The sequence below is a fragment of the Macaca fascicularis genome, chromosome 3 (genome assembly GCF_037993035.2).
Source record: "Macaca fascicularis isolate 582-1 chromosome 3, T2T-MFA8v1.1".
Taxonomy (NCBI): domain Eukaryota; kingdom Metazoa; phylum Chordata; class Mammalia; order Primates; family Cercopithecidae; genus Macaca; species Macaca fascicularis.
The window spans coordinates 191,572,071-191,588,831 of NC_088377.1; the positions used below are offsets into that span (position 1 = coordinate 191,572,071).

At 44.0% G+C, this 16,761-nt stretch overlaps 1 protein-coding gene across 1 annotated transcript in view; it reads left to right on the top strand.

The window, feature by feature from the left end:
* Window positions 1-16,761, top strand: part of ZNF775 (zinc finger protein 775) — a 67,861-nt gene that overhangs the window by 16,070 nt on the left and 35,030 nt on the right. The window lies entirely within an intron of this gene.

The following is a 16,761-nucleotide window of genomic DNA, read 5'->3' on the forward strand; positions in this document are numbered from 1 at the left end:
ATGGGGTTAGAGAGAAAAGATACACCCAAAGATGTTTCCCAGCCCAAGAACTTGAAGGAAACCAAAATATTTCACCCCAAAAAACACTTATTTGACCCAAGGTGGCTGTTCAGAATGGCCGGAAATAGAAGAATAATGAAAAAGCTGTCTTTTGTGGAGAGATTTGCATCTCTAGAGGAAATCTACATTGATGTAGCCAGGCTTTCTGCGAGGCCCTCCCTTGTCTGGATGTAGGAAAGAGTAACTGAGAGGCTGACAACCTTTACAGGTCTGAAACAAACATTTACCCTGTATTCCTTCTGAGGGCTGCTACCTGTGAGGTGTCATCTGCCTAACAAGACTCCCTTTGCCAACCAGGCCTCCTCTTCCCTCCCTTCCATAACCTGTCTTGCCACTATCTGAGCCCCCATATATGTGTAAACTCAAATGGTGGATAAGCTTCTGTATCCCATTGAGGGGTTGGGGTAATCACTCTGTGGTTCTCTCTCATGCATGTTAATAAACATTTCCTGTTAAAGCTGAGGCAGGAGGATTGCTTGAGCCCAGGAGTTTGAAGGTGCAGTGAGCTATGATTGCGAAACTGTACTTCAGCCTATCTGGATAGAGCAAGACCTTGTCTCTAAAATCTATTTTTAAAAATTATTATTATACTTTAAGTTCTAAGGTACTTGTGCACAACATGCAGGTTTGTTACATATGTATACATGTGCCATGTTGGTGTGCTACACCCATTAACTTGTCATTTACATTAGGTATATCTCCTAATGCTATCCCTCCCCACTCCCCCCACCCCACAACAGGCCTCGGTGTGTGATATTCCCCTTCCTGTGTCCAAGTGTTCTCATTGTTCAATTCCCACCTATGAGTGAGAACATGTGGTGTCTGGTTTTCTGTCCTTGCAATGGTTTGCTGAGAATGATAGTTTCCAGCTTCATCCATGTCTCCACAAAAGACATGAATTCATCCTTTTTATGACTGCATAGTATTCCGTGGTGGATATGTGCCACATTTTCTTAATCCAGTCTATCATTGATGGACATTTGGGTTGGTTCCAAGTCTTTGCTATTGTGAATAGTGCCACAATAAATATACGTGTGCATGTGTCTTTATAGCAGCATGACTTATAATCCTTTGGGTATAAATGGGATGGCTGGGTCAAATGGTATTTCTAGTTCTAGATCCTTGAGGAATCACCACACTGTCTTCCACAATGGTTGAACTAGTTTACAATCCCACCAACAGTGTAAAAGTGTTCCTATTTCTCCACATCCTCTCCGGCACCTGTTGTTTCCTGACTTTTTAATGATTGCCATTCTAACTGGTGTGAGATGGTATCTCATTGTGATTTTGATTTGCATTTCTCTGATGGCAAGTGATGATGAGCACTTTTTCATGTGTCGGTTGGCTGCATAAATGTCTTTTGAGAAGTGTCTGTTCATATCCTTTGCCCACTTTTGGATGGGGTTGTTTGATTTTTCCTTGTCAATTTGTTTAAGTTCTTTGTAGATTCTGGATATTAGCCCTTTGTCAGATGAGTAGATTGCAAAAATTTTCTCCCATTCTGTAGGTTGCCTGTTCACTCTGATGATAGTTTCTTTTGCTGTGCAGAAGCTCTTTAATTAGATCCCATTTGTCAATTTTGGCTTTTGTTGCCATTGCTTTTGGTGTTTTAGATATGAAGTCTTTGCCTATGCCTATGTCCTGAATGGTATTGCCTAGGTTTTCTTCTAGGGTTTCTATGGTTTTAGGTCTCACATTTAAGTCTTTAATCCATCTTGAATTAATTTTAGTATAAGGTGTAAGGAAGGGATCCAGTTTCAGCTTTCTACATATGGCTAGCCAGTTTTCCCAGCACCATTTATTAAATAGGGAATCCTTTCCCCACTTCTTGTTTTTGTCAGGTTTGTCAAATATCAAATGGTTCCTTGTCTCTAAAATATAAATAAATTAATGTATTCTATTAATCTGCCTTTCATCAACTGATTTTTCAGTGTGAACCTTCAGAAGGCAAAGGGGAAGTTTTCCCTTGCCCCCACAGACCCATGCTGGGGGATGTTCTGAGGATGGGTGAGGAGAGAAATCTTCCAGGACAAGGTGGGACTTGAGCTGAGCAAAGCAGGAAACTCATCCTGACTTTGGTGGGGGCTGGGGGGAAAGTTGCATCAGGCCTGTTGCAGGGGAGGTGAGGCAGTTGAGATGGGGAGGTAGGTTGGGAGCAGGGTGGTAGGAGTTGGTGAGGGAGGAGCCAGTCTGGCTGTACTTAAATGGCCACACAAAATTCACTTTGGGTGTAGGTATGTGAGGTGCACCCTAAAGAGGTGGATGGTGTTACTGCAGAGCACTCATAGGTGTAGATGTGTGAAAGGACTACTTAGGGCATATTCATGAGCTCATCTCCAGGTAACATGTCCCAATCCAGGGGAGCAACAACAGGACTTAACTATTTAATGATGGTTAATGATCCTCCTGGTCATCACAGCTAAAAAAGTAGACTCACATATCTAACTTGTTCCAAGCTTAGTTTTCCAATAACTGAACTGAGTACCAAAAAATATTGTCCTTTAATGTTTGCAACCACATTGACAAAAATAGTTTATTTCTTTTAGAAAAAGTGATTTGACTTTGAAGCAAGAGCATATCAGTTGCAAAACTATACCTATTCAAGTTAAGTACATTTGCCAACTTGTGTCAGTTTGGTACCATTAACATAAATTCAAAAATGATATTGCATAAATTCAAAAGCCACTCTAAATTTCTCAATATCAACTAAGTATTATTTAAATTTTTCTTGAAATATTGCCAATTTACATAATGCTGTATATTATAATTAAAACCTCTGTATGTTGATTCTTGTGACAAAAGTATGTAAATTGTAATTATTTGTCACCATTATGAAAATATTTAATTTGAAATGCTTATATTTGTCTGGCTAGGTCACAAATGAGGTTTCTTTTCCCTGGATATTCAAATTTAGCCCATTTATATGTAGTGTGATATTGGTGAGAAAATACTGACTTTTTAATTTTTAATTATTGAATACTTGGGTTGAGAGTAGTGACTCATACCTGTAATCCCAGCACTTTGGGAGTTCAAGGTAGGTGGATCACTGAGCCTAGGAGTTCAAGAACAGCCTGGGCAACATAGAGAGAGGCTATCTTTACAAAAAAAATTTTTTTTTTAATTAGCTGAGTGTGGTGGCACTAGTCTGTGGTCCTAGCTACTCAGGAGGCTGGAGTGGGAGGATCATTTGAGCCCAGGAAGTCAAGGTTGCAGTGAGCTATGATCATGCCACTACATGACCCTCCCACCTCAGCCTCCCAAAGCGTTGGGATTATAGGCTTGAGTCACCACTCTCAGCCTTGGCCACAGAGGAAGACCTTGTCCCCAAAACAAATAATAATAATACTTACTATTGTATATTTGGTAGTCATGGTTTCTGTCTCAAGAAAATCTTGGAGTTAGTTAAAAGTACAGTAAATCTTAGAAGAATTCTTCCACCACCCTGAAAATGATCTTTGGTAAAGAAAAGATCATTAAATGCATATATTTCATTGCTTTCAACAGTTCCATAAAACCAGCAATGATTCACAGCATTTCCACTTAAATACTGAATTAGTTTTAATGGATGTAGCCATGAGACGTGCATAGAATAAATGTCAGAAAACTGAGCACAAGTATCTTCAATATGTACCCTGAAGTGAAATGAAGCAACACTGGAAGCATCAATCTCTTGTTTTAGCATCCAATAAATACCTCAGTCACACCAGCCACATGGCAAGTGTTCCTAAACCTGTGGCAGGTGGCTACCATATTGGATAGTGCAGGTAGGGCATGTGTTATCAATTATGTGAGTAAAAACTAAAACTAAAAATGAACAAATTTGTGTGTTTGTAAATGCATGGAATGTTTCTAGAAGGGAAAAACAAGAAACTTGTAACAGTGTTTGCCTATGAGAAGAGGATCTGTCCAGCTGGGGAAAACACAGGCAGGAAAACTGTACTCCCTTTGTACTTTTAAATTTGTATAACTCGTGGATAATTTGTCTATTAAAATATAAAAATAACTTTTAAAACTATTTTTTGAGACAGGGTCTTGCTCTGTTGCTCAAGCTGGAGAGCAGTGGCGCAATCATGGCTCACTGCAGCCTCAACCTCCTGTGCTCAAGTGATCCTCCCACCTCAGCCTCCCAAGTAGCTGGGACCACAGGTGCATGCCATCATCCTAGGCTAATTTTTTTTTTTTTTGGTAGAGATAGGATTTTGTCACATTTGACCAGGCTAGTTTCAAACTCCTGGGTTCGGCAATCCACCCACCTTGGACTCTCAAAGTACTGAAATTACAGGCTTGAGCCACCATAGCTGGCCTTAATACTTTTAAAATCAAAAAACAAAGCAATAGCATTTTCTTTTCTCTTCTTTTCTTTTCTCTTTTTTTGAGACAAAGTCTTATTCTGTTGCCCAGGCTGGAGTGCAATGGCATAATCAGATCTCACTGCAGCCTCCATCTTGTAGGCTCAAGTGATCTTCCTGCCTCAGCCTCCCAGTAGCTAGGACTACAGGACCACCTCACCCAGCTAGTTTTGTTTTTTTGTTTTTTGTTTGTTTGTTTGTTTTCAGGAGAGAGGAGGTCTTGTTATGTTGCCCACACTGGTCTTGAACTTCTGAGCTCCTACCTCGCCCTTCCAAACTGCTAAGATTACAGGTGTGAGCCACGGCACCTGGTCCCAACAGCATTTCTGAAAGCTCACTCTGACTGCTGTGCGGAGCGGATAAGAGGGAATAAATCTTAGCAGGAGACAATTGTGATTGTCCAGGTGAGAGATGAATGTGGTTGGGACAAAACTGGGGGCAGTGAAGATGGGAAAAACAAAGTCCAGAAATACCTCGGGACTAAAGCACCAGGGTTTGGTGATTGATCAGATGTTGGGGTCGAGGTCAACAGAGGGGGTGAATCCCAGGTTTCTGGCTTGAACAGCTGTAGGCATGGTGATGATCCTCAGGGAGAGAGGGACTCAGGAGGGCAGTGAGGAGAGAAGTGTGAGGTGTCTGTGGGATATGCCAGTGGAAATGTTGAGTGAGCAGGGCTGGTGGAGCTCTGGCTGCAGATGGGAAATTGTGTTATCTGCATGCAGATCGAGATCAGAGCAGAGATGAGATTGGGGATTGGAGCAGGAAGTAGCTAGCCCTGGCGGAAGAGTGTGAGGAGGGAAGAGGTTAGGGCCTCACTGGGAGGGGATCCAACATGGAGTAAGAGGGGTGGGCGGATGAAGATGAGCCGGTAGGAGCTCAGTGGCAGGTCAGGAACATGTGGTATCACAGAAGTGGGGAAGGGGATGTTGGGAGGGGGAGGCAGGGCTGGCAGTGTGTGCCCAGAGGTTTAGGAAGATGATGCCAGAAAGCACTGGACCTAGTGAGGCCAGGAGTGACTTCAGCAAGAATTGTCTCAGTGCAGAATGAGTGTAGAAGCACATGGAGGGCAGAGGGAAAGAAGCAAAAAGATGCATTAACCAATAAATGGTGTTGGAATATATGGCTAGCCTTGTGGAGGAAAATGATTAATGTTGGTTCCTGCCTCGCTTTTTACACTATAATAAATTCCAGACGAATGAAATTAAATGTACCAGATGACAACTTGAGGATTTTATTCATTTGTTTGCTTAATAACTTTTTACTGGGGAAGTATAATACAAAACCCAATGCCATAAGATAAAAGATTGATGAATTTGACTTCATGACTATCAAACATTTCTCCATGATATAAAAAAAAAAAAAAAATCAGCATAGGCGGGGCATGGTGGCTCACACCTGTAATTCCAGCACTTTTGGAGACAGGCGAGGCGGACGGCTTGAGCCCAGGAGTTAAGGCTGTTGTGTGCTATGACCACACCTGTGAGTAGCAGTTGCACTCTAGCGTGGGCAACATAGCGAGACTCCATCTCTAAAAAATAAAAAGATAAAGAAAGATATAAAGCCATGTATCCAATGTGATATGTTTCAATTTGTGTAAAAACTAGGAATGTGCACACATGCTTGCACATCGCATTGGGTAATTTTGGAAAGATTTACAAGGAACTTGCAAGAACAGCAGACTCTAGTGAGGCTAACTGCAGGACTACAGGGAGGAGGAAACTTTCAGGTCCTTTTTTTCCTCTTTCTTGATTTTTTACTGCAGTTTTAAGTTTACAAATAAACTGCACAAAGTACAGAGGGTTCCCCGTACCCCCAGTGCCCTCCCGGTTTCTCTTATTATTAACATTTTGCATTAGTGTGGTAGATTTGTTAAAACTGATGAACCCATATTGATACATTATTATTACCTGAAGTACAGTTTACATTAGAGATTGGTCCCTGTAGCACATTCTACAGTGAGGTGTATCCACCATTACCGTATCATAGGAATTGATTTCACCCTCCTAAAAATCCTCTGTGCTCCACCTGTTCATCCCTCTCTGTCCCCAAAACCCTGGCAAATACTGGCCTTTTTACTGTTTCCATAGTTTTTCCTTTCCTAGAATGTCTTATAGTTGAAATTAGTTTTTACTTCCTTTTGAAATGCTTGAATTTTTTTTTTTGAGACTGAGTCTCGCTCTGTCACCCATGCTGGAGTGCAGTGGTGCGATCTCGGCTCACTGCAAGCTCCGCCTCCTGGGTTCAGGCTATTCTCCTTCCTCAGCCTCCCAAGTAGCTGGGACTACAGGCACCAGCCACCACGCCTAGCTAATTTTTTGTATTTTTTAGTAGAGACGGGGTTTCACCATGTTAGCCAGGATGGCTGACCTTGTGATCCGCCCGTCTCGGCCTCCCAAAGGGCTGGGATTACAGGCATGAGCCACCATGCCTGGCCTAGCTCTTTCCTTTTTAAAAGCTTATTCCTACTTTTAAAATACCATCCTATAAATATAGGATTTCTTTTTTAAAGTTCCATTCATCTCCTTATTTCAGCTGTGGTTTTGGTCTTTCATGTTGGAGTCATTCCTAAAAAGCCTAATTGAAAGCTTCATGGGAAGGTGGGGCCCTGTTAATTGGTGGGTTGTGTTGTAGGGTGATCAAGTAGTGAGGCTGATTTTTTGTTTATTTAAATGATCCCAAATGTCAGTATTACCTACATGTCTTTGGGCCTATGCAGTTTTTCCAACAAAGAATCCTCAGAGCTTTTGTCACCACCAGGCTGTTTGTGTTCTGGAGGCCAAGTGGGGTCAGGAGGCTGACAGCCACCATTTAGCACAGGGACTTTGACTTTACCTCCCTGTATGAGCCTTTTGCTCTTACCTGTTCCATTCCCGCAGAGTATACTCTGGCCTCCTGCAGCAGTGGAGCATTGCAGGGGGGCGTTCTCCAGTGTCCCCAGCTTCACTCTGTCTCCTGCACCTTGTGTCTCTTGGTTCAGACCCGTTTCAGGGGTCAATGAATTCAATGATCTTACCCCGCGCCACACCCCACCGCAGGGACTCTGCTCTGCTCAGTCCGTTACCACCATTGCTTCCCCACCATCTTTCTCCTTGTGAATTTTGCAATCCCAACACTTCGGGACTCCAAGGCGGGAGACCAGTCTGGGCAACACAGTGAGACCCCATCTCTACAAAAAAATTTTCAGGCCGGGTGCAGTGGCTCACGCCTGTAATCCCAGCACTTTGGGAGGCCAAGGTGGGTGGATCACGAGGTCAGGAGCTCAAGACCAGCCTGGCCAACATGATGAAACCCTGCCTCTACTAAAAATACAAAAAATTAGCTGGGTGTGGTGGCACATGCCTGTAATCCCAGCTACTCGGGAGGCTGAGGCAGGAGAATCTCTTGAACCCAAGGCGGAGGTTGCAGTGAGCCGAGACTGCACCACTGCACTCCAGCCTGGGTGACAGAGCAAGACTCCATCTCAAATTTTTTTTTTTTCCAAAATTAGCTGAGCTGAGTGTGGTGGCGCATGCTTATAGTCCCAGCTACTCAGGAGGCTGAGGTGGGAGGATCACTTAAGCCTGGGAGGTTGAGGCTGCAGTGAGCTGTGATCACACCACTGCACTTCAGCCTGGGCAGCAAAGCAAAACCCCATCTCAAAATAAGAAAAAAAAAAAAAAAAAAAAGGAAAGAAGGGAAGCCTTAGATAAATTAAATTTAACAGAGCTAACTGAGCAAAGAAAGAACAATTTGTGAATCTGGTGTCCCCTGACCCAGAAGAATAGGTTCAGAGAGACTGGAGCTGCCACGTGGCCAAGGATGATTTATGGACAGAAAAAGGAAAGTGACAGAAAGAAAACAGAAGTGAGGTACAGAAGCAGCCAGATTGGTTACAGCTTCGAGTTTGCCTCATTTGAACCTGGTTTGAACAGTTGGTTGCCTCTGATTGGCTGAAACTTAGTGTTTGGCACAAGAGTAAGTTATAGTTTGTTTATACATCCAGTTAGCTCACTGTTCACTAGGTAGGAGAAACCTTGAGGCCAAACTTAAAACACATTAGGAGGCAGCTTTGGGCTAAACTTAATGATTTTCCCTTTTCAGTCAACGTCTCAAAGCTTTAGGCATCAATGACACCCTGTCACCATCATATATGTACTTATTTGGTACCATATCCCACTGGGAAATAGTAGAACAGTGGGTTTTCTAAGGTGGATAAAGGTGAGAGTATAGGGGACCTCCTTGTGCTGGAATCTCCTGTTTACAATAGAAAAACAAAACCTGGTCTGTCTTAGGACCTATCTGCTTCCTTAAAGTTTCAGTTTGATTATGTCACATTTAGCATGAATGACTCCATTTTGGCGGTCTGTTGAGGCCTAGTGCACAAGCTGAGTCCACCATGGCAAATGTGACAGGAGTGGGTGGGGATAAACATATGTATGTAATCCGCCATGTTTAATCAAAGTCTATGAGTTACTTAGAAAGACAAATTACTGCATTTAAATATATATATATATACACACACACACACACACAATTTTTGGGGGGAGGACATAATTTAGCCCATAACTATATTCTTCCCAAATTCATATCTTTAAACCCAACTATGGTCTGTGTCCTCTAAAGTTCATGTATTGGAAATTTAACTTCCAATGCAACTGTGTTGGGAGTTGGGGCCTAATGGGAGGTGTTTAGGTCATAAGGACTCTGCCCTTATGAATAGATGAACACTGCTATAAACAGGGCTTGTGGCTCACACCTATAACCCCAGCACTTTGGGGGGCCGAGGCAGGAGGATTACTTGAAACCAGGAGTTCAAGACCAGCCTCGGCAACATAGTAAGACCCCCATCTCCGAAAAAAAAAAAAGGCTTAGTTGGGCATAGTGGTGCCTGCTACTTGGGAGGCTGAGGCAGGAGGATCCCAGCCCATGAGTTGGAGGCTACAGTGAGCTATGATTGCACCACTGCACCCCAGCCTATGTTTGCACCACTGTACCCCAGGGCACGGCAAGTGAGACCCTGTCTCAAAAACAAAAACAAAAACAAAACAACCAACAAAAAACCTACCACTAGATGGAGATGCTGAGCACAACCCGTGTTCATTACTCTTTAAACTTAGGGGGTTCTATAGTTTTTCAAATAACAACGCTGTGTAATTATTTTTCTTACCTACTTCTGTCATCCCTTGTTGATTTGTGGTTTCATCCTCAGAACTTCTTGGCTGGTACTAAGTTATCAGGATTGATTCACATTAGTGTCATTAAAGTTGGTATACAGTCCTCCACTGCTAAATTTGACTGCCTTTAAAAAATATTAAAAAGTAAAAAGAGCTTCTCCTAATTTCATTCTAACCAAAAATCATGCCAATTTGTTGCACTGGTTTTATATGCCATGTGCATATTTGTTAGAACCATAAACCAGCTCATGAGTGGCATCTCAGCCAGTGGAACCACGGTAGTTTAGATGCTGTGAAATTAAATGCTTTTCAAGTGTTCTTTTAAAAATAATTTGTAATATATTATTGAATATATCAATAATATAATATATTGTGTATTATATTACACATAATATATTTAATAATATACTAAGATTTAGTATATTAAAATTTAATTTTAGTGTATTTATAGACTGTAGTAATTTAATAGAACATTATTATGTAGTAAACATGTTACATTGTTTTAATTTCTAATAATTTCCAAAAATAAACCTTCTTAAATCCCGTTAAGAGGATATTCTCTTCTCACGTTTTAAGAAAGTGAACGCAACCCAGTTAGGAGGCATCTGGGACTTTCCTGGCCAACTCTGAAGGCATCAAGTTGAACGATGACCAGGATTCGGTCTTGGAAGCAGATGAGAGGGTAAAGAGTTGAAGCCAGGTCTACACTCTGATTCCTCCAAGTCACCGAGTGGTTTCATGTGAAAGGGGTCTGCGCAGGAGTGAGCTGAGGTTAGCGGTGGTATTTCAGTGACTTGGTAAATGTGCACAGATGGCTCATAAACCGTCCCATATGCCACCCATAGGAAACTACCGCTTGACAATATGCCTGCTTCTGCCGCATCACAGACTTAGCAGAGTCTGTTCAGAATCTCCTTGCATTTCCAAATCAAGCTTGGATGTTAGCAGATATTAAACTTAAGAACAGGTACACCTGGGCTCTAAATTCATCTTCTGACTTGAGTTGAAGATAAAACCTCATACCAGTTTGGAGTAGAAAGAGGCACAGTATTGTAATCATAAATGAGATTTGACCTTAAAAGAGTAACAGAGCAAATTTCTAATTAAAGTGGAGCATGTTCTCTCTTGACTGAGGCACCAAGACGATTTGTTGCAGATTGTTGCTGGCAATGTACAGTCCCCAAGACCAAATCACCAAGAGGCACAGTGGTAAGCGTGCTCAGCAAGGAGCGGAGCGCCTTCCTCCCAGCAGCAGGTGACTCTGGCCACGTCATGTCCCCCTTGGTGTGAGAGGTGCCCTAAAAGGTTCTTGCATTCCAGTTATCCTAACTGGAATACTGTTCCTGAAAAAAAGAGTATATTGAAGGCCTTGCTACCTATAATCAATCCTTCAAGGAAGAGAATTATAAACAACCTTTCCTCCAAGTTCTTGTTCTTTGCCTCACTTACATGCTGATTTAAATCGTTCTCTAAGAAAAGATGGTATTTCCTCTCACTGCAGGTTCTGCCAGACTCTCATCACTTGCTTGCCAAGCAGCAGCCAAAGGGAAACAGTTAGAAATTTACTGCTAACAATTGGTTCACATACCGGGTATCGGGCACTCTTGCCTGTAGTCCCAGCTACTCAGGAGGCTGAGATTGGAGGAATGCTTGAGCCCAAGAGTTCAAGTCTAGCCCAGGCAACACTGTGAGACCCTGTCTCTTAAAAAATAATAATAAAAAAAGGTTCACACTGCTGTATAATGCATTGGCAATTCAATGTGGTCTAATCAAATTAGCTTAACCATGGGATTGCGCTTACATTTGCTCATTCATTTTAACCACAAACACTTACTGAATACGTACCACGGGCCAGACACCTTTCTAGAGACTGGCTAGATTGTGGTGAAAATACAGGCCAAATCCCTGCCTTCGTGTGGTTTCTATTGCGGTGGGAACTAGACAAACTGTCCAAGTGAATAAATGTGTCACTAGTTTCAGGTAGGTGAGAATGCTATGAACAATATAGCTGAGTGGGGGCTGTAAGGTGATGGGGTAGGTGAAGGGGCTTCGTAGCCTCAAAAAAGAAGCCTCAAAGAGCCCCAAAGATATCTGGGTCCTAATCTCTGGAACCCCTGAATATGACCCTGCATGGCGAAAGGTACTTTGCAGATGTAATTAAGCTAAGAATTTTGAAGTGTGGATTTATGGTGGGGAAATATAATTAAAAACAAAATCTCCTGTTAACCCAGAAAACCTCTCCACAAAAGTAGAAGAGATACAAAAGTTTTATTCTTGAATAACCGTTAAACCAGAATGAGATGCACATCACAGGAAACCCACTAAGAGACGGCAAAGACAAAAATAAACTTCACTCTTTTATACAGCCACTCAACACACACACACACACACACACAACCCACCACACACACAACCCACCACACACACAACCCACCACACACACACAACCCACCACACACATACACACACACAACCCACCACACACATACACACACACAACCCACCACACACACACACACAACCCACCACACACACACTTCACCACACACACACACAACCCACCACACACACATAACTCACCACACACACACAACTCACCACACACACACAACCCACCACACACACACTTCACCACACACACAACCCACCACACACACAACCCACCACACACACATAACCCACCACACACACACAAAACCCACCACACACACACAACCCACCACACACATACAACCCACCACACACACAACTCACCACACACACACACAAAACCCACCATACACACACAACCCACCAAACACACACAACCCACCACACACAACTCACCACACAAACACACAACCCACCACACACACACAACCCACCACACACACACAACCCACCACACACAACCCACCACACAAACACACAACCCACCACACACACACAACCCACCACACACACACAACCCGCCCCACACACACAACCCGCCACACACACAGAACCCACCACACACACACCACACACACACAATCCACCACACACACACCACACACACAACCCACCACACACACACAACCCGCCACACACACAATCCACCACACACACAGCCCACCACACACACCACACACAACCCACCACACACACACAATCCACCACACACAACACACACACAACACACCGCACACACAGAACCCAGCACACACACACAACCCACCATACACACAACCCACCACACACACATAATTCACCATACACACACACAACCCACCACACACACACAACCCACCACACACACACCCCACACACAGACCACACACACACAATCCACCACACACACACAAACACCACACACAACCCACCACACACACCACACACAACCCACCACACAAACACCACACCCAACCCACCACACACACACCACACACAACCCACCACACACACACAATCCACCACACACACACGAACACCATACACAACCCACCACACACAAACACCACACAAAACCCACTACACACACATACACAAACACCGCACACACACAACCCACCACACACACAAAACCCACCACACACATACACACATACAACCCACCACACACACAACTCACCCCACACACACAACCCACCACACACACACACAAAACCCACCACACACACACAATCCACCACACACAACCCACCACACACACACACAACCCACCACACACATGCAACTCACCACACACACTCATAACCCACCACACACACAACCCACCACACACACACCACACACACAACACACCACACACACATAACCCACCACACACACCAACACCAAATACACACCACACACACACAAACACCACACAAAACCCACCACACACATACATAAACACACACACAACCCACCACACACACATGACACACACACAGCCCACCACACACAAACACCACACACACAAAAATAAGTGACTCATCCGCAGTGAGCAGACTGGACAATGCCATTTGTCACACTTAGTTCATTCTAAATTCACTTGGTAATTGGGATAACCATTTGTGTTTGCTAATTGCCTTTATCCAAAGGAAAAATAAACTCATATCTATGACAGAGGATAAGTTTGCAATTTAGAGCCAAAGTTAGGAGACTAACCCTCTCCCTCCCATGGAGACTGGGAGATAGGGACACTGTCTTCCTTGATGTTTACATTTCACACACACACACACACACGTGTATGTATATATTTTAGAGACAGGGTCATATTCTGTTGCTTAGGCTAGAGTGTAGTGACACAATTATGGCTCTCTGTAACCTCAAACTCCTGGGCTTAAGTGCTCCTCCCACCTGAGTCTCCTGAGTAGCTGGGATTATACGTGTGCACCACCATGCCCAGTTACTTTTTTTTTCCATTATTTTTTGTAGAGACGAAGTCTCACTGTGTTGCCCAGACTGGTCTTGAACTCCTGGCTTTAAACAATCCTCCCATCTCAGCCTCTCAAAGTTCTGGGATTACTGATGTTTGCATTTCAAGGAGCTAGCTCTCAGGTCCTTGAGAAAAACAGTTCTGAGTTGTAAAGCTGCCAAAAGTTTTTTCTTAGCTTTCAAAAATATTTATGTAATTCTCTGCCCAGTGTGATGGCTCACGCCTATAATCCCAGCACTTTGGGAGGTCAAGGCAGGAGGATCACCTGAAGGCAGGAGTTTGAGACCATCCTAGGCAACATCACGAGACCATGTCTCTATAAATTTTTTTTTTTAATTAGCCAGGTGTGGAGGTGCATGCTTGTAGTCCCAGCCACTGGGGAGGCTGAAGCAGGAGAACCACTTGAACCCAGGAGTCTGAGGCTGCAGTGAGCATCACTGTACTCCAGCATGGGTGACAGAGTAAGACTCTGCCTCTAAAAAACAATAAAAATATAAAATAAAATGAAGGATTTACATATAGCTCACATGGGCAGAAGAAAATTCACAACCACAAGCTTTCTAACGTCAATGTGCTAAGAAAAGAGGGTGTTGGTGAGGAGCATCTCTGCCTTTTTTCACCAGGGAGAAAGAAAACTTATTTTTCTTTTTGACTTGTATTTGCTTTTACAATTCTCCTGGCTATCTGGGTAATTACATGTGTCTTTGTGTTGGCGGGGGTGCAGGGGGAGATTCGGCTGCAGCACAGGCCAGCAAAGTGACAAGTGTAGGAAGATGCTGCACTGTGGGCTTGGGAGACAGAATGAGGGGCCTCGAGCCCAGGAATGCCAGGGAAGCAGCTCTTCCAGCCGGAAAAGGCAAGGAAGGATCCTCCCTGAGAGACTTTGGAGGGAGTAGGGCCCTGCCAGCACCTTGACTTTGGCCCAGTGAAACATTCTGGGCTTCTGACTTCCAGTCCTGTAAGAGAATAAATGCCAGTTCTTTCAGGCCGAGCTGGTGGTCGTTTGTTAGAGCAGTCCTAGGAATCTCATCTAGGTGTGAAGCTATTTTAGAGGGGTTTGTTGGGAAGCGTGTTTTGAGGCGAGGAGGTTTGAGCCAAAATCTGAATACAGTGAAGAACGGAAGGCCATGTGGACCTAGAGGAGGATTGTCTAGGCAGATGCAGCAGCAATTCCAAAGGCCCTAAGGTGGAAATGAGTGGTGGCCGCTGGGGCAGTGTCTGGCAGGTGCATCGAGGTCTGCAGGAACCCTGCAGGCCATGGCAGCGGCTTGGATGTTAGTCCAAATGTTAGCAGGAGGCTTCGGAGTTCCCCAGCAAGGGAGTTGCCTGATCTGATTCATGTTTAAATGGCCAAGCTGGTTAAGTGGAGACGGACTTTACGGGGCCAGAGCGGAGGCAGGAGGAGTGGCTGGCCACTACTGCAGAGTCCCGGTGAGGGAGACTATGGTGCAGGGGTGGGGGATAAGGGTGGGAAGCAGGCCTCACCATTAGGGGGCATGCACATGTACCAGTTTCCTCTGCAGGAAATCTGAGCCATCTACCTGATACTCGTTTTACCAGCTGGATTCTTTTTCTTTTAGCAAGAGACGCTGGGAACTAGATATGCGGCAGGAAAGCATCTTGTGTGGTGGAATTTGGGGATTGACATTTGATCTCAGCCCAGGGCTTCTCTTACAGCACGTGTCCCTGTCATGCATTATACATGTTTTCATGCACTTAAAGATATGTTTAGAACTGCAGAAGTAGAAGCACTTTGAACTTTTCCTGAATAATTGCCACATGACTTAGCAGGCCTCCTTCCACCTGAGATGGGGAACCTTGGAAAGTGCGGGGGCCTTCTTCAGTGTGTGCCACTGTAGGGGTTTTACCTCAACCCCTGTAGATTTGTGGTTGGAATGGACTCCTGTTACAAAAGACAGATTAACAAGAGAAAAACCAGTGGAAGTTTATTAACATGTATATTTCACATCTGCCTGGGAGACACGCAGGAATTGAGTAGTTCTCAAAGAGGTAGCTTTGAATTCCAGCTACTTGTATAGCATCTTCAACAAAGAAAAGCCAAGTTTTAAGGAAGTGATAGGACAAAGGAAAAGAACTTTGAGTGTCTAAGGGGGGAACTTGTAGAAAGGTAAGTAACCGGCAGATAAATAGAGTTAGTAAAGCACCTTCATGTCGATTCCTCTGGCTCCAGCTCCAGGCCCATGAGAGTCTAAAGTTGTCTTCAGTGGTTAACTTGTTTTCCCTGGTAGAGAGAGGGAGCGGACACCTTTTATGCTTCTAAATCTATATCCTGCATTTAGGCAAGTGGAGGGCAGAGAGCTTTCTTCCATTTACTTTTTCACTGCCTTCAGCTCAACAACCCTTCATATTTCGGGGCCTCCCCAGCTGTTCTCTTGGTGCCCTCCAGCTGGGAAGGCTCAAAGGATGGGGAATGTGTACCTGTGACTGCTACCAGCGAATTGTCCCCCATCAGGGTCAGTGAGGGATGTGCTTTCTGCTGCCTCCCCAAACTGTAAACCCCTGGAAATTAGCTGTGTGACAGTCTTGCATATTTGCTATAGGGATGTGGCAGGGGGTAACGGTGATGATAGTTAAGGGCAGGTTCATTAAAGCGAAGTCTCCATCTCTCCTCACTTGATCCTCAGTCTCCTCCAGCTTTTCCACAGTCATCCATCCAGAAATTACTAACAAGTGCTTGGTTTTACTTTGTAGTAAGTACCAAACCAAGAGATATTTCTGTAGTTAAATGAGCGTTAACAGTCTCCTCAACACCCTCTCACATTGTGGGAAAACTGCATGGACCACCTCTGCCTGACTC